The 19,370-nt window shown below is 42.3% G+C and overlaps 1 protein-coding gene and 1 long non-coding RNA gene across 4 annotated transcripts in view; one reads left to right on the plus strand and one right to left on the minus strand.

Annotated features, from left to right (window-relative positions):
* PRKN (parkin RBR E3 ubiquitin protein ligase) overlaps positions 1 to 19,370 on the plus strand; it is a 951,947-nt gene that overhangs the window by 874,427 nt on the left and 58,150 nt on the right. The window lies entirely within an intron of this gene.
* The window catches only part of LOC143842861 (uncharacterized), a 28,047-nt gene that overhangs the window by 4,901 nt on the left and 3,776 nt on the right, over positions 1 to 19,370 (minus strand). The window contains exon 2 of the long non-coding RNA XR_013233381.1: positions 19,105 to 19,190. This is a non-coding gene — a long non-coding RNA (uncharacterized LOC143842861). The remainder of the gene's footprint in view (positions 1 to 19,104; positions 19,191 to 19,370) is intronic.

Raw genomic sequence — 19,370 nt, forward strand, 5'->3', positions numbered from 1 at the left:
TGACTCTAGGGGCAAGGGACCTGCCCTCCTGGCTGGAAGGTGGTGTGTTCCAGGGCACCCCTAGAGCCAGACAAACAGCAGCAAGGTTGGGTCTTTTCTCATGCCAGGGTGCCAACCTCCAGTTGAAGGTGTGGTTGGTATCAAAATAGTGGCCTTTTTAACATCAATCTCACATTGTAAAGTTGCGTCTTGTGTGGCCCACATACCAACCTGCCAGTCAACAATAGTTACTCCTTTTTGCGGTATATTTCAATATACTGTAATTTTTGTGGTTGAGGGAAGTTAGATTTACAACTAAGGCAATTTTAAATGGCTTCTATGTCTCTGGGGCCAAGGGACCAAGCCCTAGGTTGAGGGACTTGGGAATGTTCAGCCTGGAGAAAAGGAGGTTGAGAGGGGACATGATAGCCCTCTTTAAGTATTTGAAAGGTTGTCACTTAGAGGAGGGCAGGATGCTCTTTCTGTTGGCTGCAGAGGAGAGGACACGCAGTAATGGGGTTAAACTACAAGTACAACGATATAGGCTAGATATCAGGAAAACATTTTTCACAGTCAGAGTAGTTCAGCAGTGGAATAGGCTGCCTAAGGAGGTGGTGAGCTCCCCCTCACTGGCAGTCTTCAAGCAAAGGTTGGATACACACTTTTCTTGGATGCTTTAGGATGCTTAGGGCTGATCCTGCGTTGAGCAGGGGGTTGGACTAGATGGCCTGTATGGCCCCTTCCAACTCTATGATTCTATGATTCATACTCTTGCAATTGCACAATACAATAAGACGAAATCTTTAAGTCACTGAAACTTGATTAACTGTTTCATAACCTCTCATGTCACAGAACTCTCAGTAGCTTGTGCAAAAGAGTCAGCTTTCAAAGTCTAATATCCATAACATAGTATTTATGTCACAGAGAGCTACAAGCCATAGAGGGAGTTGTTTTATTTTACATTTTGAGATCTGCGTGTTTAGGCCAAATAATTTCCTCAATCATGTTGGTGCAGAATGATTGAACAGTTTTGAAATCCATCACTGGAAAAACTTCCATATTTCATAAAGTGGGATGATTCTGCAGCAGGAGAAATATGAGTTTTATTTCCCTGTAGTTTCAAGGAAAATTCAGATTTCATTTCATCCCACTTTATGTTTTAGTATAAGAATTATCCATATATATATATATATATATATATATATATATATATATATATATATATATATATATATATATATATATATATATATATATATATAGCCTATATATATATAGGCTTTCTAAGTCAACAAGAGATGGCAGCTGTCACAGAGGAGCTCTTAACCTAGGTTAAAAGAATTGTAGCAGGTTTATATTACTGCTGTGTTCCAGGGGAATCATGTGTTGTTATTAAAGTGGATTAATGAAATTGCAGGCAGCAACTGATGACTGTGAGCAGCTAAGTGCAGGCTGATCCTGACCTGTGGGAGCACCTTTGAGCTTGTGGAGAGCATCTTTGGGCTTCGTCTTGCTGAGATGAACATTAGTCTCCAAACTAACAAAGTAAATACATAGATTTCAGGTGGCATGTCATTCAAAATGATGCAGGATAATACATGATCAGTAGCCATGTTGCAGTGGTTTTCTTAAAATGGGATGGGCTTAAAATTATCATGAAAACAGGCCGATTCCACACGGGCAGAAAAGGCCAAGAGGGTGCTTATATGGAAGCGGGACTACTCCCCTCATTTGCCTCAGGCTAAGGAACTGCGTGAGAATCCGTGTTCCCTTAGCCCATTGTGGGGGCCAACGGGGCCTGTCCTCCCCATCCTACAGTGGCCCAGAGGGGGCAAAAAAATGCCCCAGGATGCAGAAAGCCACACTGGTGGCAGTCCAGCACAGCTGCTGCCATGTGAAATGGCCTTACCCTAGGAGGAAAGTGTGGGAGGCTTAACAAATGATATGTTGGGTGACTGATCTCAATTTAGCACTAGTGCACAGCATTGCCAGTGTGCCTGTGCACAATTTTAAAAGGGGAAAGGTGATCTGATGGCAGCAATGACAACACTGGTGACATTTGCTGCCCTCAAATTCTAAAACTGAATCTTGTGACCAACAAGAGCAGAATACAATGATTTTAAAGCAGGAAATAATACGAAAAACAAGAAGAGGTACACATCACTTAATTCCAAGCCAAGTCCAAAACTTGGAGATCATCCACACAGAAGATTGATAATAAGATGCAGAACAGGCCACTAACTCCTAAATACACTATAAATTATATGATGGTGGATTCTTGCAAATCCACTAGCTCCCAGTAACATTCCTTACTCATGTAGAGATCAAGCTCTACCAAAATCTGTTTCTTTTTTACAGAAGCAGAGAATAATTCTCACTAAGTGAATGCTAAGTAAAGAAGCTGAATTGAGCAAGGTCACAAACCTGATGTTCATCTTTGACAGTTAAGTGAATTTTATTGCTTAAAACATCAGGCTTATATTGGCTTCCTACCTCCTTTAGTGAGAAATAGTGAGAACAAGCAATTCCACCTACTATAAGTTGCAGTGACATCCCTTCCCCCCCCCCAAACCTCTAGAGGAGAATCATAGCTTCTATACTTTGCAGATTGTAACCAGATTCCTATTATGTTTGGTCCGAGTGAGAAGAATTGGCCAATTAAAGTGTCTTGCACATAAGTGAACTTGCTTTATTATTTGCTAGAGATCATGCTAGTAATTAACTTCAAACTCCAAGAAATGTCAGTTGCCCCACTGGGAAAGCTTCAAAGTGTGTTTTTCAAGATATAGTGATAATTGTCTGTCCTTCATGTACTAGTTCTTACAGGATCCACAAAAACCCTGGGGAGTGAGGGGAGGAATCTTTGCCTGCTGACAACAATTCTAAAAATGCTGGATGTGGTTTCATGCATTCTTCAGCAATTAATTTAGTTCTAATAAGGTGCTGGTATCTTGGAATTATGTTGCCAAAATGCTATCTTCTATTTTGAAAATATTACTGGAGTGTGTATTGTCTGTCTTCCAGAAGACGAAATAATGACTTGCAGCAATTTTGCACAAATGTGTTAAAAGATATCCCAGAAGAGTGTTATCTTATGAACGGTGGTAGCTACTGGTTGCTTGAAAAATTGTGTGGCAAGAATTGAAATAACAAATAGTGGGATGTATTTTTTTAAATAATCAAGGTAGTGGATTACCACTTGAGAACCTATATGTTTAGATTGACTTTCAGGGCCTAAGTGCCTGATGCATTATTTATGAGTCTGCCCTGGGTCAACTCGAGGTGTGCTCCATTTCATGCTGAAGCTTATTTCCTAAGAGGCCTGATTCAGATTATGGCTGCAATCCATGGGGAGAGGTGGGTTAAGTGTGGTATAGTGGTTCACAGCAGCAGCCTGTAACCTGGAGAACCAGGTTTAATTCTCCACTCCTCCACATGCAGCCAGCTGGGTGACCCTGGGATAGTCACAGCTCTGTTAGGGCTATTCTCACAGACCAGTCCCATTAGAGCTCTCTCAGCCCCACCTACTTCATTGGGTGTCTGTTGTGGAAAGAAGCGGGGAAAGCTGCTTGTAAGCCACTTTGGAACTTAGTAAAAAGCAGGGTATAAAAAACTAGCTTTTCTTCTCCATTTCACTTACCTGAAATGACCCCGAGAGCCACCCAATTGAGGAAACCTTTATGTAGCCCACCACTACACATTAGTTTCCACAATGAGGCAAACAGCAGCTCCATGGGGTTGTTTCTGAATGAGAAAATGGTGCAGGGGGAGACTTAACCCCCCCCCCCTGCTGATTCAGGGAATTAAGTTTCAACATGGAAGTCACAACACATTTTGACTTGATAAGACTCTTGGATGACATAAGGTAGATCCATAAATAATGAATCATGTAGTTCAGCCATCAGTGTACCCCGGACCCGATGAATTGTACCATAGAAATTTGTGGTGATGCAGAGATCGTGCAGTGAAAAATCAGGAACTACATAGTACATCACCAGTACTTTTTCACAGCCCTTAGTTCGAGAAATGGTCTAACTATTGATATAAGTTTTCACTTGCAACTGGATTCTACAGCTCAGAGAGTTAACTGTGTATGAAATCAGTGTGTATCATAGAGGTTATGATAAATAAACTGAGGATCAGATGTTAAAGAAAGTTTATTGTGTATAATCCCTCAACTGGAAAAATGTTCATTCCTCAAAAAGATGATACATAGCAAATTAGGACAATAGATTCTAGACATTTTTTCCCATTCTTCAGAACCCCTATTTCAAGTGAAGGGATATCAGCTATGAATTATGCTATATATCTGTGCCACCAATGGCAGATCCTTCCTTAAAACCAAGGAGCCTTGCTCTAGAAGAGCATGTCTTTTCTGTCAGACAGAGGCTCCTTGTGCCAGAGGAACACTCCATGCATTGAAATAGTTTTGCTATTAGTGAAATGGATTCATGGGATCCAATCCTGCTTTGTTGTTAGATTTATATCAGCCAAATGTGATTGTAGTTATTGGACAATGCAGCTGACAGACAGATGAGTCCACAGTCTCGCTTATCCTTGTAAGTGGTCTTGCTCATAAAATCTGGCCTGTGCTTTTCTCCTTGAGCATCCCTGAACTGAAAGTGATTGTTTGGTTTCTGTGCCTATCAGAATGTTTGTTTCCCTGAAGTTTCTATTTCTGACATGAAGTTTTGTTCTTTAGGAACTAAACAGAAACAATGAGCTCATTTCACACAGTCTGCTTAAGAGATTTGAACCCATGACCTAGATACAATGAATTGTATTAGCAGTTCCATAGTTCTCTGTGTATTATATGTACTATATGTGGGTTTTTTAAAAGATATCTATCATTTTGCTTCACAAAGATAAGGGTAAAAGCCATTTTCCGAAACTTTCTTTTAGACTTATGAATAAAGGCTTTGATAAATATTGGTGATAGCAATCTCCCATTACTTAACCTGGAGGAAAGATTGTCTGAGCTTTTTCACAACTCACTTAAATTGAAAACATAAAACAAAACAAAGAAATCTCACCAGCATCCCAATTACAAAGGCACCCAGTTCACCATGTCAATGGTGTTGCTGGTTTAGCAAGAAAACTCTACAATAAGTAAAGATGATTGATCTGGAAGCTACTCAAGGAAGTAAATGGGATGACCTGTTTTTCATTTCCTTGAGGAAAAAAGCAGGGGTTGTATGTTGTCACTGTGAAATCAGCCATCTGAGAAGATAGACTTCATTTAAGAAGACATGGAAATAAATTATAGCAGCAAAAATAACAGGTTAAATGCTATTAATTACTTAAATTGATATGGATATTAAGCTATAATGGGGGGGTGTTGCCCATCCTTTCACCATGAAACCCAACAATAAAATAAAAAAAAAGATTTTACCTATCCCCATGAAGCCAAGAACAGATTTATTATGGAAGAAGAAGAGTCGGTTCTTAGATGCCATTTTTCTTTACCAAAGGAGTCTCAAAGTGGCATACAGTTGCCTTCCCTTTCCTCTCCCCACAACAGACACCCAGTGAGGTAGTTGAGGCTGAGACCCATTATGCACGGGGGTTTTAGCGCACATTCGGGGTGGAATGGCGGCGACTAAAATCACGGATAACGCACGGAGCCGGCTGCAACCGGCTGCAGCTTCGGTGCATGCCGCCGAAAAAGCCGCGTCAGTGAAACGCGGAAGAAAGCGCAGCTTCCGGGTGAGCGGGGCGCAACCAGAAGCGGCGCCCGGATCGGCGCGTGCATAATCGGTTACTCTGGGTTTTGCCGCCGTCGCGCCCCGCCCCGTGTATAACCGGTATGCGTCGCGTCTTCCCCCTCCGCGTTTTCCATGTGACCCGAAATCGCCGTTTCGGCGGCCGTGCATAATGGGCCTGAGAGAGCCCTGATATTCCTGCTCAGTCAGAACAGCTTTATCAGTGCTGTGGTGAGCCCAAGGTTACCCAGCTGGCTGCATGTGGGGGAGTGGGGAATGAAACCAGGCTCGCCAGATTAGAAGTCCACACTCCTAACCTCTACACACCAAGCTTGCTGTCATGTTACTACATTATTTTCTGGTCTATTTGGAACAGTCTAGAATGGGTTCTGCCATTCTGAAATAAGTTAAGGCTTCAAATAGAACCTAAGGACTAAACCCAGAATATAATGTATATCACTGCGGCAATATGGAAACTGTTTTTTCTCTGCTCTGGTGTCCTTTATCAAGTGAAAGGAGCCATATCAGTCATATAGGTGGATTTTGTTTCTAATCTCCCAGAGGAGCTCTCTTTCCTCAGTCAGACTAGTTTCCAGTTTGCAGCCTTGTGTGAGCTAATTCCTTGATGTTCTTGAACCCTACTTGGAAATAGTTCTATTAATTAGTCTATAGATAAAGGGAGAAATATCAATGGGCACTTCCTGTCTTTTGGTAGATCATGTTTGTGTCCTCCTTTAATAGACAGGGGAAGATCAGCTTGGGCCATTCTGTGAGAAACCAGACGGAAAATCTATTGATGCCCCAAGTTTGGTTCCTTAGCTAATTAGTAGCAACAAGAAAATTAAAAGCTGTCGCCCTTCACCTTTACAGACACCCTCCAGCAGCCTCTGAAGTGAGTATTCTAGATAAGAATTGAAATGACTAATTATACTTTCAGCTAGAGGGGAAAACCCAGTTTGTATTTTGTGAGCAGACCTTGCACTAATGTTCAGCTGTGGAGGTCCTCTACATCTCAGAAATATGCTAACTAGGAGTGTTATCAAATGCATGTCCTTCTATAGGGTCACTTGGAATATGATCACAGAACAAATGTGTGAAACATCAAGCTGAGCTGGATTTAGCTATGGCTTTTTGGGCAGAATAATATATAATTGATAATTCTGACTTACTGCTAGTGATGAGTGAAAGCCTGAACCTAACAGAAGAAAATCACAAATGCAGGATTATCAGTTGTCAGGATCCAAAAATAGATTTCTGTGTAAGGCTGTACTGGCCTATAGGATCTGTGTTTTGCCCTATCCCTTATTATACCTTGTTGTTAAATTAGTTTGCTCAAGGAAGTCAGAAATGGAGGAGAAAGGTAATGTAATCAACGCAGAAATTTTTCTTCTCCTCCCCACTTGGTATGCAGCCTGGGGCTTACCTGGCCTAGCAGACATTCACCATGGGATGGCTGGTAAAGAGTCTCTTTCCCTGCCCCAGACAATCGACCCCAGAAGATCAGACCAGAGCCAATGGGTTTCAATTAATTCAAAAGAATTTTCGGCTAAACATCCGGAAGAAGATCCTGACAGTTACAGCTGTTCCTCAGTGGAACAGGCTTCCTCGGGAGGTGGTGGGTTCTCCTTCTTTGGAAGTTTTTAAGCAGAGGCTAGATAGTCATCTGACAGAAATTCTGATTTTATGACCTTAGGCAGATTGGGAGTGGGTGGGCAAGAAGGGATGTGCCAGTGTCTGTCTGGAATTGCTAATTGCCACTGTGGGATGGCAGGTGAATTTCCTCCAGGCCAGGCTGGATTCTGTAGATTTTTGGTGGAGGCATCAGTTGGGCATGAAATTGGGGTCACTGTGACTGGGCAGGTAGTTTTGAGTTCCGGAATTGTGCAGGGAGTTGGACTAGATGACCCAGGAGGCCCCTTCCAATGCTATGATTCTGATGCATCCAGGGTAATATACCTCCATGCGTAACTTAGCCCCAAGGTGCTGAACTTTAACATTGTGCTGTCTCCTAATCCCCAAACTCAGTCAGCAGAGGCAGCAGCTCTGGCAAAACCTCTAGCTCAGCCTTCTATCTGAGGAAGTTTATCTTGAACAAAATGTGGTTGATCTCCAAGGTCCAGTAACTACAGAACTACAGAACAGAACTACTGAAAAAGAGAGTAAAATTGATATAAAAATGAACAGGAGTATCGTATAATAATGATGACGAAGAAGAATTGGTTCTTATATGCCACTTTACTCTTCCAGAAGGAGTCTCAAAGCAGCTTACAGTCACCTTTCCTTTCCTCTCCCCACAACAGACACCCTGTGAGAGAGGTGAGGCTGAGAGAACCCTGATATTACTGCTTGGTCAGAACAGCTTTATCAGTGCTTGGCAAGCCCAAGGTCACCCAGCTGGCTGCATGTGGGGGAGCGTGGAAGCAAACCCGGCTCGCCAGATTAGGAGTCCGCACTGCTAACCGTTACACCAAGATACACAGAATTACAAAGTCAGAAAGATGGAAGAACTATTTTTGAACATTCTGCTTTAAGTCAGCTGTGCAAGAAGAAAAGCTCTGAGATTGTGGCACAGAGTTAAAAAAATCCAGAAGTCCCAAAATGACTGGACATCTGTTAGCTTGAATGGCCAAGTATTCAAATTTATCCTAAAGTCGTTTAATCTGAGTCACGTTGATACAACCCTGCGTTGGGAACTGACAAGACCGTACAGCATAAAAGACCTGCCCCACCTGCCAATGCAGAGGGCATTGCTGTCGCAAGATTGGTGCAAGCCTCTCTTGAGCACTGTCACAGCTAGGCGTATCTGTGAGACGAGGATGTCAGCAAGTTGGCAGATTGCCACTCTATACATCATGTGTCACATATTTCAGATAAACACAAAAGTGCTTTGCAACATTACTTCATGTCAGCAGCTCACATACTCAATCTTTCTCTCAATCCATTCTTATGGGTATAGTCAATTTTCATTCTGAGCAGCACAACTGAATCCCTCATTTCTTTGAGTCTAGCTCCCAGTGTTCTGTTTTTCATATCCAAAAATAAGCTGAATTCAGTTGCATTATGAAGACTCCAGCATTTCTTTGAAGCAAAGGACAGAAACGTGTGGGAAACAGGAAATGTTAATTTAGCTTCAAATATTTTAAGAACCATGAGTATGTGACTGGCTTTATCTGACAGTTATACAGATAAATAACACCCTCTTTATTTCAAATGGCAAATCATGTGTCAGTAATGTCAAAGGATGCTACATGTATAGAGAAGGATTACAGGACTATTGTTTGGGAATGCTTTCAATGAATGAAGCTTAGTTCTAGATCATTTTAAATTTGAATAATTCTCCCAGGTAATAGGACTGAGGGAATGGCTCTTTGAACTGAAGAAGGGCCTTGCCTGGGACCTATTGTTTCTGAAAATTATTCTTCCCAGTTTTCCCCAGCATGACTTTCTGCCAAGGCTGATGGAAATGGTAGTTCTGTGGCCTCCAACACTGAATCAGGAGGCTGAGAAAAGTACAATTTATCAACCCCAGGAACCCACTATGCTTTGAGCATGTGCCAACAGCAGCTACCAGATGGCTGCCTATTTGATGATGAATGTCTCCAACTGCGCAAATGCAAATGCTCTTGAAATATAGCTCATTTTAAATTGTGAACAAATCAGCAATTCGAGCGTAAGGGGTGTTCATCTTAAAAAAAACTGAGCACTATGAGCCGTGTAAGCTTAATTTTCAACCAAGTTATTTACAACATTTTCAGCATCACAGATTCTCTGCTTTCGACTTTAAAATAACTCTTGTTCTATTAAAAGTAAAGCTTGCTATCGAGTAATGTTTTCTACAGCATCATATTCCCTCTTTTTTCTGCTAGAGAGTTGTGCAGCTGTTAGTCTCTGTTCTTTCATAACTTTTGCATGGGCATCTCTAGTGAAATGTCACCAAAATCATAGAGTCAAATGGCCAGAGTTTCATTTTCAGTTTAACACAGTGGACATACAAAGCAAATATAGGCCAACAATGACACTCTGATTTCAGTAGCATTGTAGTAAAGATACATAAGCAGGGCATGTAAATGTCATAGATAGAAGGGATGAGTCATAGAATCATAGAATAATAGAGTTGGAAGGGACCTGCTGGGTCATCTAGTCCAACCCCCTGCACTGTGCAGGACACAATCCTGTCGCTCATCTACTGTAACCTGTCACCCCCTTGAACCTTCACAGAATCAGCCTCTTGGTCAGATGGCTATCCAGCCTCTGTTTAAAAATTTCCAAAGATGGAGAACCCACCACCTCCCGAGGAAGCATGGTCCACTGAGAAACCGCTCTGTCAGGAACTTCTTCCGGATGTTTAGATGGAATTTCTTTTGAATTAATTTCATCCCACGGGATCTGGTCCGTCTCTCTGGAACAAGAGAGAACAACTCTGCTCCATCCTCTACATGGCAGCCTTTTAAATACTTAAAGATGGTTATCAGATTTCCTCTCAGTCGTCTCCTCTCCAGGCTAAAAAGACTAAGCTCCCCCAACCTTTCCTCATATGTCTTGATCTCCAAACCCCTTAACACATATTGGAATATATCACCATGCTATTACTTCTAAGAAATAGGAGGGAATGTGGTGTAGAAAAAGCACCACTAGATAGTTGAGTTTTATATTAATCAAATAAAGGTGGTACTTTGACACAGCTCCCAACATTTTCTTTATCACTCCCCAAGCCCTAAAGGTAAAGGTGAAGGTATCCCCTGTGCAAGCACCGAGTCATGTCTGACCCTTGGGGTGACGCCCTCTAGCGTTTTCTTGGCAGACTCAGTACGGGGTGGTTTGCCAGTGCCTTCCCCAGTCATTACCGTTTACCGCCCAGCAGCAAGCTGGGTACTCATTTTACCGACCTCGGAAGGATGGAAGGCTGAGTCAACCTTGAGCCGGCTGCTGGGATTGAACTCCCAGCCTCATGGGCAGACAGCTTCAGACAGCATGACTGCTGCCTTACTACTCTGCGCCACAAGAGGCCCCAAGCCCTAAAAAGGTTTTTTGTGTGTGTTATTTTGCCTTACAGTGCATAGACCAGGGGTGGCCAAACTGTAGCTGGCAGGGGCTCATGGTAATTGTAGTCCATGGACATCTGGAGAACCACAGTTTGGCCACCCCTGGCACTGGCTGTTACCAGTTCACACTAGAGACTGACTCTGCTCATCCATGAGCTGCTTTTGGCCTAGGCTAAAAGATGACTCACTAAACATTGGTGGATTTTTTATCTCAATGGCTGGATCTACTAAGGTGATCCCTGCCATTTTACCTTATTCTGGCCTTATAGGAATCCACATGGGGCTGTGAAACTGTTGAGATCTGGGCTGTAGGCCTTCTCAATATCTCTTTCCTAGCTTTTAACATAATCTAAGTATCAAGGTGAGTGGGAAACTGTGGCTTAAAATAATCAGTGGCTTGTTCCCCTCTTTTTATTTCATGTATTTATTTAATTAGATCTTTATACCGCACTTTCCTGATTCTCCTTTGGAGTGTATACTGCTTCTATTTCCTTCTTGTCTATCTGAAAACACTTAAGCCTTGATACTCTATTTCTTGTGGGGATGGATGGCATAGGGAAGACTTAGGTAGACTGCTTTGGAGGTGATTTGCGTGGGTTGCCCCTTTGCATTTCAGTTGCCTTCTTATTGCCATCTGTGGCCATACGGGGACTAATGTGCATTTTCATATTTCAGAGTGAATGCTCCTATTAAGACTTTTAGGTTCAATGAGCTGTGTAGGGTTGGCTGTCAATTTAGGAAAGCTCCTTCAAGAAAGGCATATCTTCTTTAGGAAAGTTTCATTATTCAGGTAAAATTCACGATGAAACACAGTTAGAACTGGACTGAACTGATATTTAAAGGAGATAGGGGCATTACCTAACTAATGGTTCCAATCCCATTATGAGTACATGCAGTTACTTTGGTTGCATACACTTAGCAGAGTCAGATAATTAGCTATTTGTTAGATATGGAATACAAAGCAATTAAACCCAGTCTCCCACTTTTCCTTTCCATCAGCTTTATCAGCGTTATTACTAATTGGGCCCATTTCCGCACGGCGTTCCTTGTTTGTCACTTTATCTAAATGTTTGGTATTCATCTTTTATCATAGACTTGCATAGGAATGCATACACTGGCCACATCTAGACCAATTTAGCTTTAGCAAGTTCAATCAAATCACACATTATGTTATGCCCATCCGGGCATATCTGATCTGGGGATATGTATGCCCCTAGCTTGGGGTGACGCATTTCAGAGCCTGAAATCTGCACAATGCTGTCCTTTCACTTCTATATCTTCCTGTGCCTATAGACTTCTAAGGCTATTGAATGGGCAGCACATTTGTCTGAGGTGCTGTCTCTGAGGGACAGAGATAAATAACCGATGCCCACAGTTAAACAGATTAAGGAAGGGTGCGGTACACTAATTCCTTTCTCTCTTGCATGGACAGTCATACCTTGTCAGCTGTTCAGTGCATTGATTCTCATACGTAATATTGGCAGAGCTATGTGTGTGTATGCATATCAAATATTGATCAAATGGTTAAATATTTCCCCGCTTTTAACTGAAAGATAGTAAAGGATCAATTCTTTCTAATAATTGACTACATGGGTTTATTGAGTGTGTCTGGTTTTTCCTAAGGTTATTTTGTTCTGTGGCATTATCCAAGTTAATTAACAGACCTAATTTTCCCCCTTTTGTGCCACGCCATTTAATTAAAGTTAAAATGTGCTTGTTTGTATGAGTCAGTTCACCTCAGCTCACCTAATAGTTTGTCACATAACTTTTGAAAACTAATTCTATTAAGTTTTTTCTTTAAAAATTGTTGGGAAGAGTTTTCTTTCTTTTGAGCAAGCAATAGCCACTACGAAAAGTCAAAGATGATGACCAGGTTCCTAGTAGATAGTGTAATCATCAGCTGCACACTGTCAAAGTAGTCATGCTTCCTATCCTGGTCCTTTTCTATTCAGCCACAGGACCTCTGTCTTGGAGGGGTGGAGTTTCAGGGTGTCTCTGCTTTATCCAAACTGTCTCACTGCTTCCAAACAGCTGGTGAATGTTTCCAGGGGTGAGTATGGACAACCGTCCATCAAGAGGTAGAATTGGGTGTCATATGGATGGCACCCAAGTCCAAATCTACATACGCTAAGAACTGGTCTGTGGCTACCTTGGAACGCCCAGGAATGGAAAGGTGGGCAGCCCAGGAATGTTCCTTTCCCAAGCATCATTAGAAGTTTGACTTTGTTCCTTCAAAATGAAGATGGTGGATCGCTCTTAGTACTACTTCTGTATGAGGAAAAATATGTAGTCAAAACCCTCTCTGCCTATAATTTGCTAGAGGAAGTGTAACAAGCCAGAATGGGAAGGAATGCACAGTTAAACCAGTAGGTGCCAAAGAATATAGGCACACAAAAGTCCAGCTTTGTTTGGAGTCCAAAATCGAGGCTAGAAGGAGTGGTGAAAACAGAGTCTTTAAAATAGTGTTGGTGCCAAGTGCTTTCTTTTCAGAGTGTTTTACCATGGACTGAATTTTGAACTGAAACAGGATCATACACCTTCCTCTGTGCACCTCCCCCAAATCACCTCTTCTCCATTAGCATCTAATACAGACCATAACAGCTAGACGAACTTCTGAGCATGCACCTAGTCCCCCCCCCCACCTAGCCTTTCAGATGATCAGCCACGGCCACCTTCACATTTGCTCATTCAGCCAGCCACTCCTTGATCAGGCCTTGCCAATAGTGCCTCACTCAGTCTTGTGGCAGCTGTTCTCCCAGGCGAGTGGGTGGACACCTCTTCCCCCTTCCAACAACCTCTTAGTAGAGCCCACCTGTTTGTGCAGGGAGAACAGCTGCCAACATGGAGAGGAAACACAGCCCATGCAAGATGAGTAAGCAGGGACTATTGTCGGGGTCTTCTTGCCAGGAGTGCGGACAAAGGGGGAGGCAAATGCTGAAACCTGCTACCACTTGAATTAGCTGCTTGCAAAAGCAGCTCCATTGTGCTCTTGTACAACAGTCCCAAATAATCAGGGAGCTATGATTCATTAAGAGACAAATGTGTCAACAGTCTCAAAGAACTGCATTTGTTGGTTAAACTGCTATGCTGTCCACTGATGCTGTCAAGATCACCCCTCTGTGCTAGGCCATGAAGAAATGCAGATTGCCTTGTCCATCAGCATTGTAACAGTATACAGGGCATTTGTTGCTCTCTGCTTCTTCACAGTCAAAATGCCAACAGGTGCAAACATATTCAGGAAAGCCTACCAAGTCTATTTTTCACCTTCGTCACAAAGGACCAAGTTTTCTGCAGAGAAGCCAACATTTGCTAGTTTATATATGCTGCCTGTCTAAATCTACGGCCGCTTGGATAGTTTTGCTTGGGGTTAGATGCCAAGCAATTTAGACAGCACATGTGTTCAGATGGCGCTGTTCCACTCCAACTCCATACTCAGAGAGAGCCAAGAGATCATCTGTGGGCATCAGACATGGTTACAGAAGGTGGGGTTTCCAGCCAAGGAAGGCATCCAAACAGCTGCTCATCCCTATGTTCTGCACCTTTGGTTAAGATGCTGTGTGATTGTTAAGACGGCTTTTTCAGTGAATGGAATGTCAAAATAAGGCAGCTCTGACATCGTCCCTTTAGGAAGTGCTTTAGTCCTATAAAGAAAAGCTTAGCCTTTGTGGAGACAAGGAGTGAGGAGTTTTGCTCTCCTTTAAGCTTTCAGAGAGAGAGAAGCCCCATTGTCCAGCACAAATGACATGCAACATTCTCACTGAAAAGATCCCTGCTGGGGTTGTATATCTTTAAAAATTACTAAGGAATACGAATGTGAAAGCAAAGCTTCTCACCTCTCCTTCATTTTCAGAGGCATTTGTCCCTAACAACACAGCATGGCAATATAAAAGAAGAGTTGGCTTTTAGATCCTGCTTTTCACTACCTGAAGGAGTCTCAAAGTGGCTTACTATCACCTTTCCCTTCTTCTCCCCACAACAAACACCCTGTGAGGTAGGTGGGGCTGAGAGGGATCTGACAGAGTTGCTCTGTGAGAACAGCTCTAACAGGACTGTGACTGACCCAAGTGTGTCCCTGTGATATTGAGGCAACAATTCTCTGTATCTGCCTCTGGTGTGCTGATTCTCCCTCCTTCCCATTGTTTCTTTTTTGCCTTAGGCCAGTCACAGTTCTTTCAGAACTCTCTCACCCTCACCTACCTCACAGGGCATCTGTTGTAGGGAGAGGAAAGGAAGACGCTTTGAGGCTACTTCAGGTAGTATAAAGTGGGGTACAAAAAAGAGCTCTTCTTCTGGTTTCCATTTACCACCAAGAAAACTGCAGCAGGGAGGGCATTCCATGCATTTGTATGTGAAATTTCATGAAATGTGTCTTCCTCTCAGTGTTGACTCCCCTCACTTGTTCTACTGCAGGCATCAAAGTCCAAATACTCAAGGAGAAGAGGTTAGATTTCAGGGCATGTCTCTAGCTGCTGACACTATCTACAAGAGAACAGTGTGATTTCCTTCTTTTTATAGAACTACTCTGGTGGCAGTAATTGCCCTCCCCAAACCCTCTGAATAGAGGTTAGACATATGCCCAAGGGAAATGCAGTGGTGAGAGCCTTTTTGCAGGAAGAGGTGCTTTAACTACCCTGCATTTGCCTCAAGCCTTCAATCTCCTTTAGAACATTATTAACAGCTCAGCAAAGGAAATGTGTATTCATTATTATCCATCAAATTCTAAGTCAAAAGGAGATTTCCACTATTACATTTGATAGTGAGATAAAAATCTTCACATGCACCCAAATGAAAGGCAGTTCAGGTCTCTGATCCCGCACTTGTGAGGGCGACATCTGCAATAAAGGTTAAGCCCAGACTCCTCTCTCTGCTTTGCTGGACGGCTTTCATATGAGTGAGGAATAAAGTCAGATTTGCTGGCAATTCCATTGTGCCGGAAAACATTTGGATACATAAAACCTAGTAAAACACCTCCCTCCACTTCCCACTGGTGCTGTCAATTGAAAGAGGCAGAACAATGCTGTAAACAGTTCAGTCTAGGTCACAGCAAGTTCAACCGCAGACCTCCAGCAGCCACATTTGAACACTTGCTTGTTTGCAGGCTAAACTCTGGGCTTGTGTTCACCTTCTCTGCAAAGTGCACTTTTCCCATAATTTGAAAGAGAAAGTGACAATCCAGTCCTCACATTTAATTTTGTAAGTCAGCAGTGTCCCCCATTCACTATCCACTTGGGAGATTTTCCCAGCTACAGGAGTGCGGATGAGAATCCAATAGCCCAAAAAGCAAGGCAGCATAGCAAATTAAACACACAGCACTTTGTTTCATGAGTGCTCAGCATCTTGAAACAATTGGGTGAATAAGAACACCAGCAGGGAGTTTTGGTTTAGCCCTTGGGGATAAATGATCAGAGGGCCCTTCAGCAACGTTTTGAAAGCCTGAATAGCCCTTGAAGGAACATGTTGGAGTAAAGCACAGCAACCAGTGGGTGAATTTCAGCCTACCTTTGTAAGCCACAGTAGGTGCTAAAGTTTGCAAAAACCTCCCGAGGCTTGCCTCTGCGTAATATCACAGCAGTAAGCTTGTTCTACACATTCATACGTCTGTCTTCGGAAAATCCCTTTGTAAGGCCTTTCTCAAAAAGCGGAAGTATTTGTAGTTTCCTAATACCGTAAAAACAGAAGTGTGTTTTATTGGGCACCTGACAATTGTCAGAATTACGTACCCTAGAATGATAGTGTCCAAAGAGTACAGTTGAAGATGTGGCCAAATAAATTCAGTTTTTTAAATAGATGTGATAGTGTATATATATATATATATATATATGAAAGGAAATTAACAGTGATGAGTGTGTGTGTGTGTGGGGGGGTGATCTAACCAGCTCTCCAGATGAATACATGCCTTCAGTATTCTGTATTTTTCACCATTTCTGTCCTTTGTGCCACTGGAATTGTTTAGAAAGGACAGGGATCATCCAACCACCTCTGCCTTTTGTTTCAGACAGTATGTCATGAAATATTCTGTCTGGTTGCAGTTAGGGATGCCCAAGCATCTGCTGGTTTGGCTCACATCCTGTTTGACAGTGGTGATCAGGCGACCAGTTAGTTCATAGACTGTTTGCAGCCTGTTCCCATCTCTTCCCATGCATGGGATGGGGGGGGGGGGTTATGAGCCATTTGATCTCCCATGCTAGACACTTTGCTGCATTCCTGACTTGCTGAGATGCTGCAGATTTAGCTGTGTGTGCACGAAGCCTGGCCAATTTCTGCTTTCATGTCTTGGGCTGTAGGAAAAAAGGAATAGACCACTCTTGTTCTTCACAGCCCAAGCTCCATTCTGGGGTAAGGAGAACAAAACATTTCTTTTCCCCCAACCCAAGTTGTCGGCTAGGGCTGCAGAGAAAAGGAGGTAAATTGACAAAACTTTTTCTGGCACACATGGGAATACACTCTTAATGTAGCAAAAGCTGAGAGTGATGGCTTCAAATAGTACATATTTTAGAAGGTGGGCTCCAAATCAGATACTTTTGAAAGACTAGTTGGATCTAGACCTATTAGATTTGTCTTTGCTACCCAGCAAGCCTTTAGATTTTGATCTCCTGCAAAAGAGCATTCCTCACAACAATCTGACCACCAAGGAAGACCCCTCGATGTCGGATCATGTTTGGTTTATTCTGTCAGGTGCAGTTAGATATGTGTTGTTTTTACTATGTTTTAAATATGTTGAATCAGTGCACTTAGTTTAATAAATACCATATATACTCGCATATAAGCTGACCTGCATATAAGCCGAGGCACCAAATTTTACCACAAAATCTGGCCAAACTTATTGACTCGCATATAAGCCGAGGGTGGGAAATGCTCCATCATCACAGGCTCTCCCATCCAGCCCACCCCAGCAAATACAGAAAAGTCAAGAAGATGAATAGCTGCTGGTTTTTGTACCTCACTTTTCACTAATCAAAGGAGTCTCAAAGTGGCTTACAATTGCCTTCCCTTCCTCTCTTGATGCCAGACACCCTGAGAGAGTGGCAAGAGAACCAAACAGTGCCCCCCAGGCCAGCAAACCAGAGCAGAACAACAGTACCCGAAGTTGACAACCTACTACAACAGCTACCAAACTGGGAGAATGGAGAACCCTAACTACAACTGTAGTGTCCCCAGAACAAAACACTGAAATAAAGAACTGTAAAACTGAACACTGAAAGAAAGAACTTTTAAAAGAAACACAACCCCAAGAAGAAAAGGCAAACAATGCTACCCCTCAGATAAAAGAAGAAAGAAACACTAGGAGAAAGAAACAGTAAATCCCAAAGCACCCCCAAAACTCACCCCATCCCACCCACAGAAACCAAAAGAATAGTTTGGAAGAAGTGATTAAGAAGAAGAAGAAGTGAAGGCAAAAGGGAAAAAAAATCAAGAGTCCCTCAGTCAAACCGTTGATGTCCTACAAGCTGCCAGAGCAAGCTCAGCTTGCAGTACACATTTGCAAAAGGCAATACAACAATTGGCTGGCTGGAGCAGGCTTTATTTCAATTACCGCATATACCCACATATAAGCCAAGGAGGGCTTTTTCAGTGTGAAAAAAGGTGCTGAAAAACTAGGCTTATACATGAGTATATACAGTATTTGTAAAAAATAATTAATATTGTTACGGCTCAACCTTTAGGTTCCAAATTATCTCCAGTTAAAGTGCTGTGTTGCAATTTGACCTTGACCATAGCCTAGATGCAGTCCATCATTATAAATCTCACACCCTACCCATCCATGTACGTACACAGACTGAAATCTTTCCAAACCGCCACTACTGACATCTGAAATGGTGTCTTTGATTGACTCCTTTCATTTCAACTATTCCAGGCTTATTACATCATTCCCCAAGCCCTTCCATCTTTTGTCTATCCGTTTGACTTCTGTAGAGTTTGCACAAAATAATTCTGTTCTGCACTCTGTTTTCCCAGTACAAAAAAAAATACTTTTCTTAGTATTAGAGTTTTCTTATTATTTGTTGTTGCTGCCATTTGTTTTTATTATGTTAATCTATATAGTGCTTTACAGAATAACATTAGCAAAATATAAGTTGTTGCTCCAACAGTCTTAATTTTGACACAGGAAGAGACAAAGGGAGACAAAGGGACAAAGACAGAGGGAGAGGACAAAGAGAAAATTAGGACCACTTTCAGTCATATGAATCTCCTTATGCATTGAGATCCTCTGAGGGGGTGCTGCTGTGGAACTTATGCCACAAGAGGTATACTTAGAATAATAGAATCATAGAGTTGGAAGGGGCCATACAGGTCATCTAGTCCAACCCCCTGCTCAACGCAGGATCAGCCCTAAGCATCCACTTGGTAGATGCCTGCATGGAGGCTTGCTTTGTACTCACCCATCGAGCTTGGATCTCAGTTCCCCTGAAGCTACCTCTGATCCGTTCTCTTTGTTAACTTTCTGGCATCATCCAAAGACTTTATTCTGAAATATGAGTTTTATTAGTTGTAATAATTATTTATCCCCCCCCTTCTGCTTGTTCAGTGTGTTAGTTTCATGTGTTAAAACAGCATGTTTTGATATTCCTATTGTATATAATTTTAGTAAAAAAAATCAGGGGAGAATGTGTGCAAATGCTGTTATACCAGCTTAAAAGTAAAGGTA

This window comes from Paroedura picta, chromosome 1 (genome assembly GCF_049243985.1).
Source record: "Paroedura picta isolate Pp20150507F chromosome 1, Ppicta_v3.0, whole genome shotgun sequence".
Lineage (NCBI taxonomy): Eukaryota > Metazoa > Chordata > Lepidosauria > Squamata > Gekkonidae > Paroedura > Paroedura picta.